The following is a 24342-nucleotide window of genomic DNA, read 5'->3' as shown; positions in this document are numbered from 1 at the left end:
CAATAAACTGAATTATACCAACAAGACACTTGATGAAATTGAAAACGCAATTGACCAAAATCAGTTCTGGGACATGTGGAACAATTCAAGCACAACAAAGTCACAAGAATTAGCCATACCAGATGTAGGAATTTGGAAAACTTATTTTGATAATAAATACAAAAACATCCCACAAAAAGACTTAAAACAGAACCAATTAGAAATTATAGAAAAATTGAACATCCTTGAATCAGTCATTAAAAACAACCAAAATCCATGGTTGCGAGTCCTATGCCTGCGCTCCGCTCGTACCGGGCAAATGTGGGAGTGGAGCCTAAGGGAGAGGTGCGCGTAGTAGGTACTAGATCTCCAGTGCTCATCCACAGCCCGGTTCAACCTGTGCCTGCACTCTGGAGGGTCCGGGCTGGAGTAGTATTCCAGCCTGAGGGAGTGGTGCCAAGGCTGCGCACCAGAGCTCCAGTGCTCCCCCACAGCCCGGTTCTTCAGGTGCCTCCTCCTAACACCAAGCCTCCTGTAGGTCTCCCCAGCCTGGTGGGTCCTGTGGCAGCCCCACGCACCAGGCTGTCTCTCCGTCTCCTCCCTACAGGTGTGCCCGTCTGCCCAGCGCCGCCTGCACTGCCCGTCTGCCCAGCGTTGCCTGCACTGCCCGTCTGCCCAGCGCTGTCTGAGCTGTCCGTCTGCCCAGCGCCGTCTGAGCCGCCCGCCAGACAGGAGCTGCCAGAGCCGCCCGCCAGACAGGAGCTGCCAGAGCCGTCAGCCAGCCATGACCTGCCAGAACCGTCAGCCAGCCATGACCTGCCAGAACCGTCAGCCAGCCATGACCTGCCAGAGCCGTCAGCCTGCCATGACCTGACAGAGCCCCGTCACTCAGTCCGGAGATGCCCCTCAGTCCAGAGCTGCCCCTCAGTCCGGTGATGCCCCTCAGTCCGGTGTTGGCCCTTAGTCCGGTGCTGCCCCTTAATCCAGTGGGGTTAATATGGAGGGTAGCCATTAGGAAGAGGCCACGGAAGCGGGGATTAACTATGGTGGGGTGGGGACCATGTCCAGAGCCAGAGCCGCCACCGTGGACAGATTCCCGCCCAGACCCTCCCCTATAGGTTCAGGTTTGCGGCCGGAGTCCGCACCTTGGGGGGGGGGGGTACTGTCACGTTCCTGACCTTATTTCCTTTGTTCTGTATTGTTTAGTTGGTCAGGACGTGAGCTGGGTGGGCATTCTATGTTATGTGTTTCTATGTTGGGTTCATTGTCAACTAGCCTGATATGGTTCTCAATCAGGGGCAGGTGTTTTACGTTTCCTCTGATTGAGAACCATATTAAGGTAGGCTGTTCTCACTGTTTGTTTGTGGGTGATTGTTGCTGTGTCTGTGTTTGTTCGCCACACGGTACTGTTTCGTTTCGTTCGTTCGTTTGTTCCTGTTCGTGCGTTCATGTTTTATGTTCTCATGTTCAGGTCTGTTCACGTCGTTTTGTTGTTTTGTAGTTTATCAAGTGTTTTTCGTATTCGTTCATAGTATTAAAAGTATGTATTCAAACCACGCTGCATTTTGGTCCGATCCTTGCTCCTCCTCAGACGAGGAGGAAGACGAGCGTTACAGAATCACCCACCACAAAAGGACCAAGCAGCGTGGTAATGGACAGCAGCAGCAGCAGCAGCGGCCAAAATCTCAGGACTCCTGGACATGGGAGGAGAATTTAAACGGAGAAGGACCTTGGGCACAGGCTGGGGAATATCGTCGCCCCAAAAGCTGAGCTGGAGGGAGCGAAAGCTGAGCGGCGGCGATATGAGGAGGCAGCACGGCAGCGCGACAGGTACGAGAGGCAGCCCCAGAATTCTTTTGGGGGGGGGGGGATAAAGAAGAGTGTGGCTAGGCCAGGTAGCAGACCTGAGCTCACTCCTCGTGCTTATCATAAGCAGCGCGTTACTGGTCAGGCACCGTGTTATGCGGTTAAGCGCACGGTGTCACCAGTGAGTGCCCATAGCCCGAGATGCACTTTTTCCTTTACTGTGATAAATATTCCTCACCAAGAGATTCATTATTCACAGAAATTCCTACATTTATTCTAAATTTTAACGTATTAAAACCAGAGGAAAAACTAAAAATACTCATGGCCGAAGGAGCAATGGCTCCACTTGCAGCCAAATATGTATTTGCCTGCCATAGCCTGAGGGACACTGAATAATAACATCTGCATAGTAAGCAGTAACTTACTTATTATTACTGTTATTGTTATTACTGTTATTGTTATTACTATTATTATTGTTGTTTATCATTACAAATAGTAGTGGTAAGGGTGGTAATGGTAATGATATCAGTTTAGTGATGGTGGTGGTGGTAGTAGTGGTAATGATGATAGTAGTTGTAGTACTGATGTAATGGTGAAGATGACCGTTATTTAGTTATAAGTTAGTTATAGTTTAATTTTCCATTTATATTTTTAGATTTATTACATTACATTCGACTATTGACTGTTACCATTTTTTTGTTATTATTTTTGTATTTAATTTTGTATTATTATTTACTGCTATTTTATATTATTATTTGTTATTGTTTATAATTTTATTACAATGTATATTGTGTACATTGCTGCTTTGGCAATATTGACACAATGTTTTTCATGCCAATAAAGCAGCTTGAATTTGAGAGAGAGAGAGAGAGAGAGAGAGAGAGAGAGAGAGAGAGAGAGAGAGAGAGAGAGAGAGAGAGAGAGAGAGAGAGAGAGAGAAAGAAAGAAAGAGAAAGAGAAAGAGAAAGAGAGAGGGGTGAGCGAGAAAGAGAAAGAGAAAGAGAGAGGGGTGAGCGAGAAAGAGAAAGAGAAAGAGAAAGAGAGAGGGGTGAGCGAGAAAGAGAAAGAGAAAGAGAAAGAGAAAGAGAAAGAGAGAGAGGTGAGCGAGAAAGAGAAAGAGAAAGAGAAAGAGAGAGAGAGAGAGAGAGAGAGAGAGAGAGAGAGAAAGAGAGAGAGAAAGAGAAAGAGAAAGAGAAAGAGAAAGAGAGAGGGGTGAGCGAGAAAGAGAAAGAGAAAGAGAAAGAGAGAGAGAAAGGGGAAGAGGGACAGCGACTTTAACTATTTGCACATTATTACAACACTGTATATAGACATAATAAGACATTTGAAATCTCTCTATTATTTTGGAACTTGTGGGAGTGTAATGTTTAATGATTAGATGCTTTTTTCATTAATTAGGCTATTTTCTGTTGAACCATACGTTCTATCTACTAGAATCCCATGGACAATATGAACACAGGTATAAAACATGTATACTATATATGAATAATAATTTTTAAAAGTTACATAAGCATAAATTACCAAAGTTACAGTAGATTGCCATAGATTTTCTGTTAATTACCAAAATGACAGAAGCTTCTGGTATCTTTGGTAAACTAACAGTAGCTTTGCAACCCTATGTGTGTGTGTGTTTACTCTTCACTTTTCATTGTTTATTTCACCTTTGTTTATCCATTTCACTTGCTTTGGCAATGTAAACATATGTTTCCCATGCCAATGAAGTCACTTGAATTGAACTGAATTGAGAGAAAGAGAGGGGGGGGGGGGGGGGTTGCTTCAGTTAGAGAGGACTAACAAACTAACTAACATCCTTTAATCTGAGGAACCTCCACACCTGATTACCTCCCCCGATTGGCTGTCGGCTGCTCTGGCGTAGCTACATCGCTGAAGGACAATGTATTTAGAAATGTGTTTTCCTCTTTCTACCTATTTTTCGTTTTACAATGAATTGCAAATACAGAAGGTTGAATGAGGATGGAGTCCGTCGCCTCTTGCTAAGGTAGCAGAAATGTTTCATGAGTGATTGTCCTGTGAGCTTTTATACGCTAGTCTGTTTATATTTGCAATACATTGCGTACCCTCCAGACGTATGATGTGAACACACAAACACAAATACATACACACACACACCTAGGGTTGCAAAGCTACTGTTAGTTTACCAAAGATACCAGAAGCTTCTGTCATTTTGGTAATTAACAGAAAATCTATGGCAATCTATTGTAACTTTGGTAATTTATACTTATATAACTTTAAAAAATTATTATTCATATATAGTATACATGTTTTATACCTGTGTCCATATTGTCCATGGGATTCTAGTAGATAGAACGTATGGTTCAACAGAAAATAGCCTAATTAATGAAAAAAGCATCTAATCATTATTTTAAATTAACTCTGCAACTTTTCCAACTATTTAAATTTTTAACAACTGCCACCAGACTGACGTCAAAACATCAAATTGCCAACAAATACATACTTACATAGGAAAATAAAGAAATGTGTGTGGGAAAAAATCTAAAGGATATGTCATGCTGAAACCCTCATATTAAACACCAATGGTATTCACTAAGTTGATGGTTTATATTTAGGATAATGTTTTACAGCTTTGTCATTCTATTTTTTACTTCAAAATCATCAGATGTAATTATTTAATTATTTTACTTGATAAGGCCACACAAAGGTTCGTTTTTTGTGGTGTTGTTTTCAAGTGAACCCTTGGGCTTCCAACCACACCTGGACACCATTTATTTTTTGTTTAGCACTTGTTTTCTTTGGTGCAAATAAATAATACATTTTGTTATAATAATAATAATAATTAAAGGGCCAGAGATCATTACAGACGCCTGTGATAATCTGAAGTACTCAAAAGGGCCACTAGATGTCTTATGATATATTACAAAAAATCCCTGAAAGATACTCTACACACACCATACCACACCACACCCCCATACCTGTCCTGGCAGAGCGGTTCCGGCCTTCCTGTCTGCGTGTGTGGATACAGCTCTCCTGGGCCTTCATGTGATGAGAGACCAGGGCACAGTCTGGATGGATAGCCTCCATCTGGGGTGCAAGAAGCGAGAGGGAGAGGGAGAGGGAGAGGGAGAGGGAGAGGGAGAGAGAGAGGGAGAGGGAGAGGGAGAGGGAGAGGGAGAGGGAGAGGGAGAGGGAGAGGGAGAGGGAGAAGGAGAGGGAGAGGGAGAGGGAGAGGGAGAAGGAGAGGGAGAGGGAGAGGGAGAGGGAGAGGGAGAGGGAGAGGGAGATGACTTCATTTGGCTATGAAAAAGCACAGAACTTCAAATGCAGGAAAAGTTGTCACGTTTCACATTACACATTTGAAGTGTTTTATTTTGTTCTTTACTGGGACTACACGTGCCACCGTATAACATTGTCCCTTTACGCACACTGTACTATTACATTATTCAACACAGAGAGTAAGAAACTCATTATCACCCTCCCTCCTGTCCTATTTGTAGGCCACTAAAACTACTCACAGCAAAACAGCATCTTCCTTTGAAACACCCACTTATTTACCCATATTATAGAGGCAGTCTGCTGCTGATGCAGTTTGGGTTATGGCTTTGTTCACTCCACACACACACACACGCACACGCACACGCACACGCACACGCACACGCACACGCACCCACGCACACGCACACGCACACACACACACACACACACACACACACACACACACACACACACACACACACACACACACACACACACACACACACACACACACACACACCTCAGCTGGGACTTTGCCGATGCACCTAGCAGCATAAGGAGAAGGTGCGAGCTCTCCAGAGACTGACAGTATCTATAATTAACCCCCTCAGTAAGGCTTAAAAATGGAAGCTTCTCGCTATCTAGCTTCTGTAGCTTTTTCTACAACTACCTACCTGGCAGCCGTCTCTCCTTTCACTTTGCACAGACAGGATAGCACTGACAGCGGGGTTTGGGCATGCGACGAGGATAACAGAGCGATAGTGGGTTATTATGGGAATGTAATGGGAAGCTTGAGATGCACCTTACAACAGAAGTACCTACATGCCAATTAGCACTGCAGAGAAATACTATAACTCTACGTGCTCATCGTATCACATATCCCTTCTTCAGCTGCATGGCTACTGCATGTAGGAAGAATGAATTTAATAAAATAACCTACACTTTACTAGCTTCACAATCACCATCCAGATGTGCTCTCTCGATGTGCTCTCTCTGCATGTTCTACATCATCTACTTCTATGTTCCGACTGTACCCCCTTACAACCCCCTCACTAAGCAGGCAGCAGCACTGTGTAGTATATAGCCAGCTGTAGGTAAACCTCAGTTATTACTGTATTTTGAGGACTGTATTTTACTGTATTTTGAGTTTGAGGTCACTAACACAGCAAGAGAACACAGGGTTTTGGACAGTTTGAGGACAATAACACAGCAAGAGAACACAGGGTTTTGGACTGTTTGAGGACAATAATGCAGCAAGAGAACACAGGGTTTTGGACAGTTTGAGGACACTAACACCGCAAGAGAACACAGGGTTTTGGACAGTTTGAGGACAATAATACAGCAAGAGAACACAGGGTTTTGGACAGTTTGAGGACAATAATACAGCAAGAGAACACAGGGTTTTGGACAGTTTGAGGACACTAACACCGCAAGAGAACACAGGGTTTTGGACAGTTTGAGGACACTAACACAGCAAGAGAACACAGGGTTTTGGACAGTTTGAGGACAATAATACAGCAAGAGAACACAGGGTTTTGGACAGTTTGAGGACACTAACACCGCAAGAGAACACAGGGTTTTGGACAGTTTGAGGACAATAATACAGCAAGAGAACACAGGGTTTTGGACAGTTTGAGGACAATAATACAGCAAGAGAACACAGGGTTTTGGACAGTTTGAGGACACTAACACCGCAAGAGAACACAGGGTTTTGGACAGTTTGAGGACACTAACACAGCAAGAGAACACAGGGTTTTGGACAGTTTGAGGACACTAACACAGCAAGAGAACACAGGGTTTTGGACAGTTTGAGGACAATAATACAGCAAGAGAACACAGGGATTTGAACAATTTGAGGACACTAACACAGCAAGAGAACACAGGGTTTTGGACAGTTTGAGGACAATAATAAAGCAAGAGAACACAGGGTTTTGGACAGTTTGAGGACACTAACACAGCTAGAGAAGCATCAAGCCTCTAAAAACAGAAACAGAGGTATGACTGTGTGTACGTGTGTACGTGTGTGTGTGTGTGTGTGTGTGTGTGTGTGTGTGTGTGTGTGTGTGTGTGTGTGTGTGTGTGTGTGTGTGTGTGTGTGTGTGTGTGTGTGTGTGTGTGTGTGTGTGTGTGTGTGTGTGTGTGTGTGTGTGTGTGTGTGTGTGTGTGTGTGTGTGTGTGTGTGTGAATGCTACACGTGTATGCTGTTTTGGTGCTGGATATTTCTCTGCTTTAGGCATTCAGTCGTGTGTGAGAGCTCTGCTATGAGAAGAGGGTGAGAAACACAGTTGAGATTCTCCTATGTGAGTTGAGCTAAACTGACAAAAACTGACATGAAAAAAAACTGCTCTTAAGTAACTGCAGACAAACAAGGAGTAAAGGTTAAACATCCACCCTCTACTCTCCTGTCTGTGCTGCTTTCTCTCTACTGTGAGAATAAAACCTCTGAAAAGCTGCCGGATGTTACTGAAAAAAACCTAAAATGTGCGTGTGTGTGTGTGCATGTGTGTGTGCGTGTATATGTGTGTGTGTGCGTGCGTGTGTGCGTGTGTGTGTCTGACATTATCCCAAGAAAAGGGTCACACACTGCTCAGAGTAAATGTTGCTGGTGAGAGTGAGAGGAATGGTGAAATGGCCTTTTCTTCTATATAAGATCATTTTGAAGCCCACGGCCACTTTGTGAAGCATCCTTCTCCATAGTTTAAGTACTAAACATCTATTTTACCTGCTAACTCACCACAAAGAAAAGTCTATGTCATGAAATGACTAAATGTGTCTAGTTTAAATTCCGAATCGCAAGAAAGAAAAATTGCTGTCATAAAAATACTAAAATGTATCTAGTTTACATTCTAAATCAGCAAACAGAAAAAAATATGTCATGAAAATGCCAATACAACCATGACACACAATGTTATAAAGCATGTTTCCTTCCCTCATATTTATCACATCATATTTTACATCCGCCACCAGATGTGACTGCAGGTCTCTGGGCGTTACAACGGCAGCAGGCAATAAACCAGTCATAATAGAACACAATATAACACCCCATTGACCAGCCACTGTTCAAATCCTCTGAGCCTCTTTGTCTTCCTGGTCAATCTACTACTGTCATCATGTCCAAGTAGGCCACATCTAAAAACAAAATGACAGCGTTCAACTAGCGTTCAACTACTTTACTACATTTTATACAGGAAAGGCTACAGTAACAAATAAAGCATGATAAAACCTCAACCTCTCTTTTTGCCTCCATCCATGTAATAACGCAGGGGCAGTCTAGTTACGTTAGTGTAAATGGAGGAGAAACTTGGCTCCTTGGCTCCAGTTCTCTGTGTGAGATGGTCTGCCAATGCTGTAGAGTTGGCACCAATGATGTATGTACAGCATGTCTATGGTGCAGGGCTGGCGCCAGAACGAATCAGTTGGAAGGGCATTTGATTTCCATGGGGGGCATGTTTTTTTCATGAGACCTCCTATGTGTGCACTCGCTGCACGATAAAAAAATGGAGCCGCTGGGCGTCAAGGGACACAGCTTCAATCTAATGAGCAGTAATTCTGACTGGAATATTCTAACAGTGTAATTAATAGGTTTCATATATGCTATCGCTAAAATAATAATTTGGTTGTGTTTATGAAGTTGTTGGGTAACATTACAATACTTTTTTTATAACAAAATAATTTTCATTAGTTTATGTTACTGTAGGATATATGTAAAAACAAACAAACAAAAATAATTAAAGTGTCCAATCAATTGTATTCGTGGAGTGCCTTTGTTACAACTACGAAACAGAAAGCCATTGTGTTGGCAACGCGGTAACAGCAGGGTGTGGAGTTGTCACGCTATATTCTCCTGTCGGCAGACAGACTCAGTCAATACGGACTCAGTCAAGTATCATCATGGGCACTCCTGATGCCACATCATGCCAGCGAGTGTTTGGCTTCAGTGTGTGTGTGTGTGTGTGTGTGTGTGTGTGTGTGTGTGTGTGTGTGTGTGTGTGTGTGTGTGTGTGTGTGTGTGTGTGTGTGTGTGTGTGTGTGTGTGTGTGTGTGTGTGTCCATGAAAAACACATCTGTTTAATCCATTAATCCACTACCCCATGGCACAATGGCAGACAGACAGACAGCACCACAGTGTGTGTGTGCACATGTGTTTGCGAATGGGCGAGCACGTGACCAGAAGCAACCTTTTCACTTAAACCCGCCTCTCCCTCCCTAATGAACATAATGGTACCTGTTTATGCCACAGTGGTTCTATTTTAATTCAATAGTAGTTTAAAACATGCCATTACGTCAATAGTAGTGTTATTAAGCATTCTATTAACATAGGGCAGCAGTGGCTCCGGGCCAAAGACCTTCACCGTTCTCCCATTCTCCTCTCTCACCTCACATACATGAATAGAGATAACAATCTAACTGTTTATCCCACTAATGGGCTATTGTGCACATTAGCTTTGTGGACATTGGTGTTGGTGTTAATTCCATTTAATTCAGGAAATAAACTGAAATTCCAATTTTCCTCAAGATAAAACTTCAGCCACACCTATAGAATGACAACTACACTCTCAGAAGAAAAGGTACCGGTACAAACGCTTGTCACTGTAGTTGTACCGTGTAAGGCGAGGCTTCTCAAACCCGGTCCTGGGGTCCCCCCTGGGTGCACAGTTTGGTTTTTGCCCTAGCACTACACATCAAGCATTGATTATTTGAATCAGTTGTGTAGTGCTAGGGCAAAACAAAACTTGCACCCAAGGTAGGCCCCAGGACTGAGTTGAGGAATGACAGATCTATAACTCTCATTTCTACGTGCATTTGGTGGGTCACCCAAAAATGTACATATTGCAGCTTTAAAGTATGAGCTGCAAGGGTACAATCATGCACCTATAACTAATGGTAGAGATAGAAGCAAAGGAGGAAGGGAAGCGCTGCCAAGGAACACAATAGCACTCTTCATATAATGAATTAAAATGCCTTTATTTGTACGGCATGATAAATGGATTCAAACTTTCAAAACTCAGACGTGCTTCAGCTGCATGGCCTTCATCATGGGGCATTTTAATTCATTATATGAAGAGTGCCTTGGTCCTCCTTTCTTTTAGATGTAATATCTTAATTTTAATAGTTTCTCACAGCATTAAAATAATCCTGCATTTGAATTATTATGTGGATTATAATTAATGGTGATTTTTGTAGGGGTTGATACATTTCTTGTTAAGATAAAAGTCTTCAATTTTAAAGTGTAAATTACAAACTTTAAATTTTTAAAACCTTGAATTCACTATAACACCGCGTGATCCTTTCTCAAAGGAAATTAACCGAAGAGTAGCCAGCCGAAGCATGGGCCTATGATGATGACAACTCGGAGGACAATGACGAAATCTAGCCTGGATAGGAAAAATGTCAGTGTAGCAGCCTATAAGGAAATCCACTCCCAAACTTTTTATGTAATGTCTTTAGCTTGGGAAAATTATGTTTAGTTTAGATAATGCATAGGCTATAGCATTACATAAGGCATGTCATTTTAATTGATGATTAGATAGATTGTGGTAGTAAAAGACAAGTCAAAATAATGTTTTTGTTATGAAAGCATCCACTTACCGTTTCCCACACAGTCAGATGCAGCCATATAGCAAATAACGCGCGTATCCATTTCAACGATGACGTTTGAGTGAGTAACATTGTCCTTTAGAATGTACCCTTTTCTTTCTAGAACAAATGGTTCAAATAATAGTCAATTGCATTGACATAACCCTAAATAAGTATTCTAATTATTCAAAAAAAAATAGTATTGTTTTCACTAGATGCTCTTCCACATTAAGCTATTATCCACATATTTTGCATTTGCCTGGACGACTGGAGGGCATCTTTTCTTGTCGCCGTTATTCAGAAGTTGGGCGGGTTTCTGCAGCAGGTATGGCTTGGCAAGACTTCACCATGCATGTACAAGAGACAGAACTCGACTGAGGGAATAAGGTGCGCGCCTCTTCCTCAAAAGGCAGCTAGAGCGGACTGCGCAGCGCAGACACGCACTCTCAGTATAGCAGATGTGCTTGTCCCATAGGCGAAATTGTCTTGGGGATATTCAGAACAGGTTGATTCGTCCCTCACCCTCAATCATTTATTTCAAAAATAAAATAAAAACATATTGGTTCGGGGCCCCCTGGAGGTCAGGGGCCATCCAGATAGCATATGAACACGTTATAAGCAATGGACAAATCTATCTAACAAACATGGGGTGTGCCTTCGGTGGTTCATCATGTGTCATTCTGGTTATGCGTGTCGCGACCGACGTAGCTATTTCATTAGCTAAGCTAGCCACTGTTGCTAGCCACTAACTCTTCCACTATCTATTGGTGTCATTTCATAGGGCTTGTTTTTGGATGGAAGCTGTATAGATCGGTAAGAAATGGCACTTCTGTAGCCAAATATCTTATTCATTAAATATCTTATTCATCCATTTATTTAAGCATGGAAAAATGTGAAGAATAGCATGAGATGACCTATAAAACAGCACATTTCTCTCTGCCCAATAGCAATATGTGTAGAATTGCAGGAAATTAGCTTTGAAACAGCAAAACTTTCTTTCTGCCCCATGGCAAAATGTGTAGTATGGTAGGAAATTTGCTTTAAAACTGCAACATTTTATATCAGACTCAGACTATATCAGACGAACGTGACAAGTATAGAATGAATCACCAACATTATTTGGGTATGAGTTAATAGAATACAAACTTTTAAATGTTAGATTTTCACTGGACAGATCTTCACTGGACAGCTTCGCCATGTCATGGTGGCAAAATGTCTAACAGTCCGCCTTATTTCGGTTTATGTGACAAAACAAGCAAGTATAGTGTAGATAATCGTTTTACCATCTACACCGCTGTGGAAAATGGTATTTTAAGCTGTTTGAAGCTGTTGTACATAAGTAAAAGACACAAAAAAGAAACTTGAGAATGGGAAGCATAGAAATAGCAAACATAAAATATATCTACAGCTTCTTAGACTTGCTTTCAATAAGAATGACAGATCTATAACACACTTTTCTAAGTGAATTTGGTTGTGTCGCCCAAAAAAGTTACTTATTGCAGGTCACCCCGGACCTCCCGTCTGTTCGTACCCCCCAATATCTACACCACAATTTTGCCCTTGGCTTGTCCTCCTTCGAGATAAAGAATGACCGTAGTTTGTCCTCTGGCTTCTTATATTATAAATATTTACTATATCCACCGTTAAAGGGATACTTCAGGATTTTGCCAATGAGGCCCTTTATCTACACTGAATAGAAATATGAACGCAACATGTAAAGTCTTGGTCCCATGTTTCATGAGCTGAAATAAAATATCCAAGAAATGTTCCATACACACAAAAAGCTTATTTCCCTCAAATGTTGTGTATAAACTAGTTACATCCCTTATAGTGAGCATTTCTCCTTTGTCAAGATAATACAGCCACCTGACAGGTGTGGTATATCAAGAAGCCTGTGCTGGGGACAATAAAAGGCCACTCTAAAATGTGCAGTTTTGTCACACTGTTACACGTGTGTAGCGGAGGCGAAGTCAGGTGCAGGATAGCAGACTGTAGCAAACAAGCGAACTTTAATTATATTCCAAATTGACAGCACAATAAAAACATACACGTGCATATCCCCAAGATATGCATATTATTAGTAGAATTTGATAGAAAACACTCTGAAGTTTCTAAAACTGTTTGAATCATGTCTGTGAGTATCACAGAACTTATGTAGCAGGCAAAACCCAGAGGACTAACCATTCCGATTTTTTTTTTTTTAGGTCACAGTCTGTTCAATGAGTTTTCATTGGGATACTAGATTTCTAATCAACCTGTTTGCAGTTCCTACCACTTCCACTGGATGTCACCAGTCTTTGGAAATAGGTTGAGGTTATTCCTTTGTGCAATGAAGAAGAACGGCCATCTGGAATCAGTGTAACGTTATGTGTACTGTTTGAGAGTTGCGCAAGACTAGAAAAGTATTGTTCGTTTGTTGTCATCCTGTTTTAAAAACAGATAGACCCGTCTTCAATATGATCGATTATTAACGTTTACAAATACCTTAAGTTGTATTACAAAAGTAGTTTGAAATGTTTTGGCAAAGTTTAGAGGTAATTTTTTAGATATTTTGCTGTGACGTTGCGCAAATTGGAAGCTGTTTTTTTCTGGATCAAACGTGCCAAATAAATGGACGTTTTGGACATATATGGATGGAATTAATCGAACAAAAGGACAATTTTTGATGTTTATGGGACATATTGGAGTGCCAACAAAAGAAATTCGTCAAAGGTAAGGCATGGTTTATATTTTATTTCTGCGCTTTGTGTTGCGCCTGCAGGGTTGAAAAGTGCTACATTCTCTTTGTTTACTGTTGTGCTATGATCAGATAAGAGCATCTTATGCTTTCATCGAAAAGCCTTTTTGAAATCTGACATGTTGGCTGGATTCACAACGAGTGTAGCTTTAATTTGGTATCTTATATGTGTGATTTAATGAAAGTTTGAGGAGTTTGAGGAGATCTGCATGGAGGAATGGGCCAAAATACCAGCAACAGTGTGTGAAAACCTTGTGAAGACTTACAGAAAACGTTTGACCTCTGTCATTGCCAGCAAAGGGTATATAACAAAGTATTGAGATAAACTTTTGTTATTGACCAAATACTTATTTTCCACCATAATTTGCAAATAAATTCATTAAAAATCATACAATGTAAATTTCTGTATTTTTTTGTCTCATTTTGTCTGTCATAGTTGAAGTGTACCTATGATGAAAATTACAGGCCTCTCTCATCTTTTTAAGTGGGAGAACTTGCACAATTGGTGTCTGACTAAATACTTTTTTTGCCCCACTGTATATAACATTCTAATCAGGGGAAATGGGAACCAGGTGTGTGTAATCAGACAAGACAGTCCAGGTTGATGATAATGAATCCGTTCAGTGAAGCCTAGAAAGCCGGTGACGTAGACATCCGGAACTGGTGAACAGAATGAGCAGAAGTACCCGGGGGATCCGTGACAGGCCCATTATCAGCAACCATCACTCCTGTTCCGGAAAAATTAACGCCAAGAGGAAAATATATCCGCAAGTAGAGGTACTTGAATTTGCCTCTGGAGAATGGAGAATTTTCTCAAAATCCTCGACCTCTCGGAATACAATTTTTCCACATCATATCATCACAGCCTCACAAGCTTTTCCCATTCACTTTAGCTTTAACATAGGTCACTTATCGTAAAATATCATACATTGTCGTTACAAATGTATCTCAACGTAATAAAAGGTTGACTTAATGTTTATTCATGATGTTTCCACACAGTCTGATTCTTTCATCATCTACCATGTTTAGCTCATATTTTAACCCTGTCACTTAATGTATGTAACTTCTGTTCAACATAGCCTATTGCATTAACTGGTGCAGCAAGATACCACTGTTGTCTTGTATCGTGCTGTTCTTAGATTCCATTATTGTCTGGTTGTTTTCCTACTTGAATTTCCCTAAACTTGAAAACATCAATAACCATCACAAGGATTTCAAACCCGACTGTGCTTTTAATAAACAAATGTCTCAGCAGGGTGACATAACAACCTCAACACAACCAGCATCTCTACAATAACACCAGTGTCAGAGTTTACACAGTAGACAAGGGTCCTAGGCTCTACCTCAATTTACCTTTACGCAATTCCTTGCATCCCATCTCCTTGTCCCCTTCTCAAACCGTATTGGAGGAGAAGGTCCAAAGTCATCCTGTCAGACCTTCTTCTCCAATGCAGTCTGAGGCGGCGAGAAAATAGGATGCATAGAATAGAGGGAAAATGAACTGATAAAGAGCCCTAAAGTGAGAACCGGGAGGAGTAAACGATCAGACAGGCAGTGGTGAGGATACCCTCAGGTCAGGGAAGGACCCCATCATGTGATGTGATGTGAACAGGACCCCTGCAGTGCAGCCACATCAGATGTGGTATGAGACCGCTAGGACCTCTTCATCTGTTTTCCTAACTCTGTATCCCTCTGTGAGTCATGCAGCGTGGACCTTCAAACAGCACGTGATTGACTGAATGTCCCCTGAGTGACTTGCTGTCCCCAGTAGTCCCCTGTGTGTCTGTCCACAGGAGATGTTGTCCCATCTTGGGCTAACAGCTGTGTCCACAGAGAGATGGATACAGAGGAATGAAGCAGTCAGAGAAGACATTGGAGGGACAGAGCAAGCAAGAAGTTGAAGAGACAGAGCAAGCCAGATACATAGTTCTAGATGTGTCATTGTCATGCACTTAACTAGACTCCTCCCATCCCTCTCTGGTCCCTCCGCTCATCAGAGCACCCACACTACTGCAGGTATGTCTGTCTCTTTTATGCAAAGTAACTTACAGTATAGTGAGTAGGTGATCCCATCAGGAATTGAACCCACAACCTTGATATTGCTAGCATCATGTCCTGTGACACCCTCAGCCACTGAATCATCACATACACATAGATATGAATTAATAGTTCAAAAAATGTACTTCAATAAACGTTTTTTAAGATAACGAACACGAGTTTAAGAGTTCATGACTTTGATTCACTTATTTGTCCAGTTTAGGCTTCTTTTTTGTTTTTTTTTATCGAAAGAATCTGAAGACTAAAAATCACTCCTCCAAAATTCTTTAGAGGAAATTTCTGTTGTGTCCTTGTTTTGTTCGGTGGTCAATTTTTTTACTAGAGATACATGGTCAATTCTATTGATTTCAGCAAAACACATTTTACTGCAGTGAAAGAAAAAGAGAGATAGAGAGAGACACTGTTAAGGCTGTCGCTTTCCTCATCCTCGGAAGAGGTGAGGAGAGAAGGATCTTCAGACCAAAATGCGGAGTCAGGGAAATATGCCATCTTTATTTTTATAACGAAAACCGATGACACGAAAACAAACACTTTCAAAACTTACAAAATAACAAAACGACGTAGAACGAAACCTGAACATAAACTCACATCACTAAACGTAAACTTACGGACAGGAACGTTACATCAAAACACACGAACAGCCAAACAGCTCCGAAAGTGAATAACATCGACAACACGAAAACATCACAGGAGACAATCACCCACAAACAAACAGTGAGAATGCCCTACCTAAATATGACTCTTGATTAGAGGAAAACGCAAACCACCTGCCTCTAATCAAGAGCCATACCAGGCAAACCAAAACCAACATAGAAACGAATAACATAGACTGCCCACCCAAAACTAACGCCCTGACCATAAACACATAAAAAACAACATAAAACAGGTCAGGACTGTTACAGTACCCCCCCCTCAAGGTGCGAACGCCGGGCGCACCAGCACAAAGTCCAGGGGAGGGTCCGGGTGGGCAGTTGACCACGGTGGTGGTTCCGGCTCAGGACGCTGTCCCCACACCACCATAGTCACTCCCCTCTTCTGTCTACCCCTTCCACTGACCACCCTAAAACTACTTTCCCCTAAATAAACAGCCAGCACCGGAACAAGGGGCAGCACCGGGACAAGGGGCAGCACCGGGACAAGGGGTAGCACCGGGACAAGGGGCAGCACCGGAACAAGGGGCAGCACCAGGATAAGGACCAGCACCGGAATAAGGGGCAGCACCGGGACAAGGGGCAGCACCGGGACAAGGGGCAGCACCGGGACAAGGGGCAGCACCGGGACAAGGGGCAGCACCGGGACAAGGGGCAGCACCGGGACAAGGGGCAGCACCGGGACAAGGGGCAGCACCGGGACAAGGGGCAGATCCCGGCTGAAGGACTCTGGCAGGTCCTGTTTAGACGGCTCTGGCAGGTCCTGACTGGACGGCTCTGGCAGGTCCATGCAGGCTGACGGCTCTCGACGCTCATGGCAGACTGACGGCTCTCTACGCTCATGGCAGACTGACGGCTCTCGACGCTCATGGCAGGCTGACGGCTCTGGCTGCTCATGGCTCTCTGACGGCTCTGGCTGCTCATGGCTCTCTGACGGCTCTGGCTGCTCATGGCTCTCTGACGGCTCTGGCTGCTCATGGCTCTCTGACGGCTCTGGCTGCTCATGGCTCTCTGGCGGCTCTGGCAGATCCTGTCTGGTTGGCGGCTCTGGCAGATCCTGTCTGGTTGGCGGCTCTGGCAGATCCTGTCTGGTTGGCGGCTCTGGCAGATCCTGTCTGGTTGGCGGCTCTGGCAGATCCTGTCTGGTTGGCGGCTCTGGCAGATCCTGTCTGGTTGGCGGCTCTGGCAGATCCTGTCTGGCGGGCGGCTCTAGCGGCTCCTGTCTGGCTGACGGCTCTAGCGGCTCCTGTCTGGCGGATGGCTCTGTAGGCTCATGGCAGACGGGCGGCTTTGCAGGCTCATGGCAGACGGGCGGCTTTGCAGGCTCCTGACAGACGGATGACTCAGATGGCGCTGGGGAGACGGATGGCTCAGATGGCGCTGGGGAGACGGATGGCTCAGATGGTGCTGGGGAGACGGATGGCTCAGATGGCGCTGGGGAGACGGATGGCTCAGATGGCGCTGGGGAGACGGATGGCTCTGTAGGGAGGAGAAGGAGAGACAGCCTGGTGCGTGGTCTAGGCACCGGCTGCACTGGAGAGGAGGAAACAGCAGGAGAGAGAACCCGGAGAGACAGCCTGGTACGGGGGGCTGCCACCGGAGGACTGGTACATGGAGGTGGCACCGGGTCTACCGGACCGTGAAGGAGGACACGTGCTCTTGAGCACCGAGCCTCCCCAACCCTACCAGGTTGAATGAACCCCGTAGCCCTGCCAGTGCGGCGAGGTGGAATAGCCCGCACTGGGCTATGCAGGCGAACCGGGGACACCACCTGTAAGGCTGGTGCCATGTACACCGGCCCGAGGAGACGTACTGGAGACCAGCTACGTTGGGCCGGCTTCATAGCACCCGGCTCGATGCCCAACCTAGCCCTCCCAGTGCGGCAAGGTGGAATAGCCCGCACTGGGCTAAGCACGCGTACTGGGGACACCGTGCGCTTTACCGCATAACACGGTGTCTTACCAGTACGACGCCTTCTACCTCCACGGTAAGCACGGGGAGTTTGCTCGGGTATCCTACCCGGCTTTGCCACACTCCTCGTGTGCCCCCCCCCAAAAAAAATTTTGGTCTGACTCACGGGCTCCCAACCGCGTCGTCGCGCTGCCTCCTCATACCAGCGCCGCTCAGCCTTCGCTGCTTCCAATTCCTCCTTTGGACGGCGATATTCCCCTGGTTGAGCCCAAGGTCCTCTACCGTCCAAGATCTCCTCCCAAGTCCAGAAGTTCCTGTTGCTCCGTCGAGCATTCCCATACCGCTTGGTCACATTTTGTTGGTGGGTGATTCTGTTAAGGCTGTCGCTTTCCTCATCCTCGGAAGAGGTGAGGAGAGAAGGATCTTCAGACCAAAATGCGGAGTCAGGGAAATATGCCATCTTTATTTTTATAACGAAAACCGATGACACGAAAACAAACACTTTCAAAACTTACAAAATAACAAAACGACGTAGAACGAAACCTGAACATAAACTCACATCACTAAACGTAAACTTACGGACAGGAACGTTACATCAAAACACACGAACAGCCAAACAGCTCCGAAAGTGAATAACATCGACAACACGAAAACATCACAGGAGACAATCACCCACAAACAAACAGTGAGAATGCCCTACCTAAATATGACTCTTGATTAGAGGAAAACGCAAACCACCTGCCTCTAATCAAGAGCCATACCAGGCAAACCAAAACCAACATAGAAACGAATAACATAGACTGCCCACCCAAAACTAACGCCCTGACCATAAACACATAAAAAACAACATAAAACAGGTCAGAACTGTTACAGACACTGAGAAAGAGAGACAAACAAAGAGAAATAGAGTGATTGTTATTTTTCTTGATCTATCTCTGGTTCTTTCTTTCTCTCATTTCTCTCCATCTCCCTCTCGTTCTTGTTCTCTCTCTTAATTCAATTAAAATCAAAGTACAAAAGAAAAAATAAACATAAAAATGTAAAAATAATAATAATAAACATAAATATGCGTTGTATTAACAATGGTGTTTGTGGGCAGTGTGTACATAGCCTGTCTTCTCTTGAGAGCCAGGTCTGCCTACGGCAGCCTCTCTCAATAACAAGGTCATGCTTACTGAGTACATAGTCAAAGCTTTCCTTAATTTTGGGTCAGTCACAGTGGTCAGGTATTCTACCACTCTGTACTCTCTGTTGAGAGCCAAAAATAATTCCTGTTTGCTCTGTATCTTGGTAAATTCTTTCCAATGTGTCAAATAATTCTATTTTTGTTTTCTCATGATTTGGTTGTGTCTAATTGTGTTGCTGTTCTGGGGCTCTGTGGGGTCAGCTTGCTTAGGGGACTCTTCTCTAGATTCATCTCTTTGTAGGTAACGGCTTTGTTATGGAAGGTTTGGAAAACACTACTTTTAGGTGGTTGTAGAATTTAACACCTGTTTTCTGGATTTTGATCATTAGCGGGTATCAGCCTAATTCTGCTCTGCATGCATCATTTGGTGTTTTACGTTGTACACAGAGGATGTTTTTGCTGAATTCTGCATGCAGAGTCTCAATTTGTTGTTTGTCCCATTTTGTGAATTATTGGTTGGTGAGTGGACCCCAGACCTCACAAGCATAAAGGACAATTGGTTCTATAACTGATTCAAGTATTTTTAGCCAGATCATAATTGGTATGTCAAATTTTATGTTCCTTTTGATGACGTAGAAGACCTTCATGCCTTGTCTCGCAGATTGTTCACATCTTTGTGGAAGTTACCGGTGGTGCTGATGTTTAGGCTGAAGTATATATTGTTTTTTGTGTACTCTAGATGGAATTTGTATTTGTGGTCCTGGCAACTGGAACACTTTTTTGGAACACTTTTTTGGAACACCATTATTTTTGTCTTACTGAGATTTACTGTCACCGCCCAGGTCTGACAGAACCTGTGCAGAAGATCTAGGTGCTGCTGTAGGCCCTCCTTGCTTGGGGACAGAAATGCCAGATCATCAGTAAACAGTATACGTTTGACTTCAGATTCTAGTAGGTTTGATGCCAGGTGCTGCAGACTGTTCTAGTGCCCCTGCCAATCCATTGATGTATATGTTGAAGAGGGTGGGGCTCAAGCTGCATCACTGTCTCACCCCATGGCCCTGTGGAAAGAAATGTGTGTGTTTCTTGCCAATTTTAATCACACACATATTGTTTGTCTCAATCTCTCTCCCTATCTCTCTCTGGGCTCTAGCTGTGAACTCTATTCTACTCTGCCATCCTTTGTTAAGGCACAAAGGGTTTCACACCAATGTCTCACAGTCAGACAGTGAACCCCCAAGTCTTACATGGAAAGGAACCTTTGGCTGTCTGTTCAACTGACTTTCTGACAGTGTGACAGTGTGACTTGTTAGGCTGAGGGAACACATTTGATGGACCCTTTGAGAGTAGCGTAAACACTATATGTGCGTCAGGGGTATCACCTTACACGACATGAGTGTAATGCTCATCAAACATTAATTGAACTTTGACTGGGACATACAGAGCTATCTCTACAGAGGTAGGAGTATGTAATGGTAAAATACCACAAAAAGAGTCGGTCGAGATTGAATGAGAAAATAAATCCAATTTTTTTAGGAAATCAATTCTGACCCACATTTGCATGATTATTTTAGTCATTTAGCAGACACTCTTATCCAGAGCGACATACAGGAACAGTTAGGGTTACGTGCCTTGCTCAAGGGCACATCAACACTTAGGGGCTCTTTGTTTTAGTTTTTTACCCTTACCCTTTTTACCAGGTAAGTTGACTGAGAACACATCCTCATTAACAGAAATGACCTGGGGAATAGTTACAGGGGAGAGGATGGGGGATGAATGAGCCAAATGGAAGCTAGGGATGATTAGGTGGTCGAATTGTGAATTCAACCAGGACACCGGGGTTAACACCGCTACTCTTACAATAAGTGCCATGGGATCTTTAGTGACCACAGAGACTCAGGACACACGTTTAACATCCCATCCAAAAGACTGCACACTACACTGGGCAACGTCCCCAATCACTGCCTTGTTTTTTTTTGTTTTTTTAGATCAGAAGAAAGAGTGCTTCCTACTGGCCCTCCAACCCCACTTCCAGCAGCATCTGGTCTCCCATCCAGCAACTGACCAGGACCAATCCCGCTTAGCTTCAGAGGCAAGCCAGCCGTGGAATGCAGGGTCGTATGCTGCTGGGGAAATGGTATGCTGGTGTTATGCTACTGGCTCGTTCTCTGTGTCATGTCCTCTGAAAATCTTTCAGAGGATTTGCCCTAAAATTAGCAAATGGTCCTCTAGAATGCAGGAGAGGGTCTGAGGGGCTAAAGAGGAAATGGAAGAAGTCAGTCTTTCTGCTTTCAGAAAGTATTCCCACCCATTGACCTTTTCCACATTTTGTTGTGTTACAGCCTGAACATGAAATTGAGTAAATTTAGATTTTTTTTGTCACTGGCCTACACACAATACCCTATAATGTCAATGTGTTTTAGTACGTTTTTACAAATTAATAAAAAATGAAAAGCTGAAATGTCTTGAGTCAATAAGTTTTCAACCCCTTTGTTATAGCAAACCTAAATAAGTTCAGGAGTAAAAATGTGCTTAACAAGTCATAATAAGTGATTTAGATTTCTGAATGACTACGTCATCTCTGTACCCCATTTTATTATCTGTAAGGTCATACAGTCCAGCAGTGAATTTAAACACATTTTCAACCACAAAGACCAGTGAGTTTTTCCAATGCCTCGCAAAGAAGGCTAACTATTGGTAGATAGGTTAAAAAAAATCAGACTTTGAGTATCCCTTTGAGCTTGGTGATTACACTTTAGATGGTGTATCAATACACCCAGTCACTACAAAGAAACAGGTGTCCTTCCTAACTCAGTTGCCTGAGAGGAAGGAAAGTGCTCAGAGATTTCACCGTGAGGCCAATGGTGACTTTAAAACAGTTACATAGTTTAATTGGGGTGGCAGGTAGCCTAGTGGTTAGAATGTTCTGCCAATAACTGAAAGTTTGCTAGATCGAATCTCGGAGCTGACAAGTTAAACATTTGTCGTTCTGCCCCTGAACAAGGCAGTTAACCCACTGTTCCTAGGCTGTCATTGTAAATAAGAATTTGTTGTTAACTGACTTGCCTGGTTAAATAAATAAAATAATGGCTGTGATAGGAGAAAACTGAGGCTGGATCAACAACACTGTAGTTAGTAGTTACTCCACAATACTAACCCAAATGACATAGTGAAAAGAAGGAAGCCTGTACATAATATAAATATTCCAAAACATGTGTCCTGTTTGCAACAAGGCACTAAAGTAATACTGCAAAAAAATGTGGCAAAGCAAATAACTTGTTGTCCTGAATACAAAGTATTCTGTATTTAATTTGCAAAATTTCTAAAAACACGTTTTCTCTTTGTCATTATGGGGTGTTGTGTGTAGATGGGTGAGTAAAAAAATCTATTTAATCCATTTTGATTTCAGGCTGTAACACAACAAAATGTGCAATAAGTCAAAGGGTATGAATACTTTCTGAAGACACTTTACATTTAAATAGTCTTCTCTCTAATAGCCATTAAACCTCTGCGTGCCTCTGCATAGACAACGCCATTTAGCGTATACATTAATTAGCTTCTAATTGATTTAAATAGAGCGGACACCACTGTTCGAAGGTCAGATTTAATTATGACGCTTGCTGGAAGATGTTCAGGGTTTTTGTTGGGGGAGGGGGAGGGGGACGACTCCTTGAATTTTCATATATTTGCATACAATACATATTCTCTCCTTGGTGTGATGCGTCTCGGCACTCAGAGTATATCAAACGATGATGCCTTTGGTTCTCTAGTTTACAAGTGGATAGACACAGAGTAGTTTCTGTTCAACAACAATCATTATATCGTCTCAGTGAGGAGTAGGAATGAGTTTGACCTTCGACCTCCTAGGAAGGTAGTCTACCTCCTGACACCCAGACACAGTCAGAGGGAGGGGAAATAGAGCAAAGATGTATTTCTAATAACGTCTCTATGCTCCCCATATCACATACTAACCCCCTGCATGCTGTGTGTACTAGAGATAGGGTTGGGGCTGGGCAGGAGTGGATTTTGAATTAGGATTCAATTCAGTACATAAACATTATTTGGAATTCATTAACAAAAGATCAGAATACCAAATTCATGGACATTTTAATCTGGTTCTATTATAGGGTTAATGTAACCATCAAACTTTCTCCATGCATTTTCATACTTGCATTGTTCTGCAGTGAGAGTTGCTGTAATATAACAGCTCTCATATGACCATGATGTGATTGCTTCCTCAACAACATCATTTAACAGAGGTATGATTAGACGGCTTTACAAGGATGAATCAGAGAGACACAACACAATAGACCTCTGTTTGTCCCCAGGAGCAAGATGGGGTCCTGTCAGAATATTAAGTGTATCTCTCTTGTTCTCTTGTTCTGTCTCTCATTATGTCTCTCCCTCCCTTTTCCTTAATTTTTTCTCTTTTGCTCTTTTTCCCTATCGCACTCCCCCCTCTCTCTCTCTCCCTCTGTTTCTTTCTCTCTCCCACCTCTCTCTCTCTCCCTCTGTTTTGATCTCTCTCCCCCCTCTCTCTCTCTCTCTCTCTATCCCTCTGTCTCTCTCTCTCTCTGTCTCTCTCTCTCCCACCGTTTCTCTCTCTCTCCCTCTCTCATCAGTGTGTTTGTGATTGGTCTGTAGTAAATAGAGCAAAAGCAGTTATGTATGTAAACCTGTCAGAATCATAATGAGGTCCGTCCCGGCTCATACAACTAGGTATGGTGACAACTTGTACAGGTCAGGAGTGTTGGTATGTTGTGCTATGCAGGGGTCAGAGGTGAAGATGTGGAGGGCGTACTAACTAGGAACAACCACGGCTTTTGTTTGTGGGAAGCAACACAAAGACGTGTGTAGATGTATAGATCTAGAATGTACAGAATGGACAAGAACGTTGCCTTCATAAGCAATTAACCTATAAATTGTTTGTTAGCCTTTTGTTGTACGATGTCAAACTGCAACAACAATTTTTTAATGTCAAACCTACACATTGTTAAGGAGGTACTGTAGACAAATTTGTCTGTAGTCTGTGATGTGGTTATGTATGGGACAGCATCTTGCTGGACAGGAAGGTGGTACAGAATGAGTCAAATGTCAGTACATTCCTATTGGATGCTGGTTGCTGAGGTATTGATCTAAGCTAAGGGTCCCTGCTCTTGTCTTTATCCTTTCAAGGTGACATATTGTCTGCCCTGTGCCATATTATCTCTAATGAGCATATTTTAAACCAGGGAGGTCATTCAGACACCGAATTATACTGTAATCAT

General features: G+C 43.2%; 1 pseudogene; it reads right to left on the bottom strand.

Annotated features, from left to right (window-relative positions):
- The window catches only part of LOC129869528 (pituitary adenylate cyclase-activating polypeptide type I receptor-like), a 69877-nt pseudogene extending 58754 nt beyond the window's left edge, over positions 1–11123 (bottom strand).
- Positions 11124–24342: the final 13219 nt, after the last annotated feature.

This window comes from Salvelinus fontinalis, chromosome 14, assembly GCF_029448725.1.
Source record: "Salvelinus fontinalis isolate EN_2023a chromosome 14, ASM2944872v1, whole genome shotgun sequence".
NCBI lineage: Eukaryota > Metazoa > Chordata > Actinopteri > Salmoniformes > Salmonidae > Salvelinus > Salvelinus fontinalis.
Note: the sequence above shows the minus strand (reverse complement) of the source record. Positions and strands in the feature narration are given on the sequence as shown.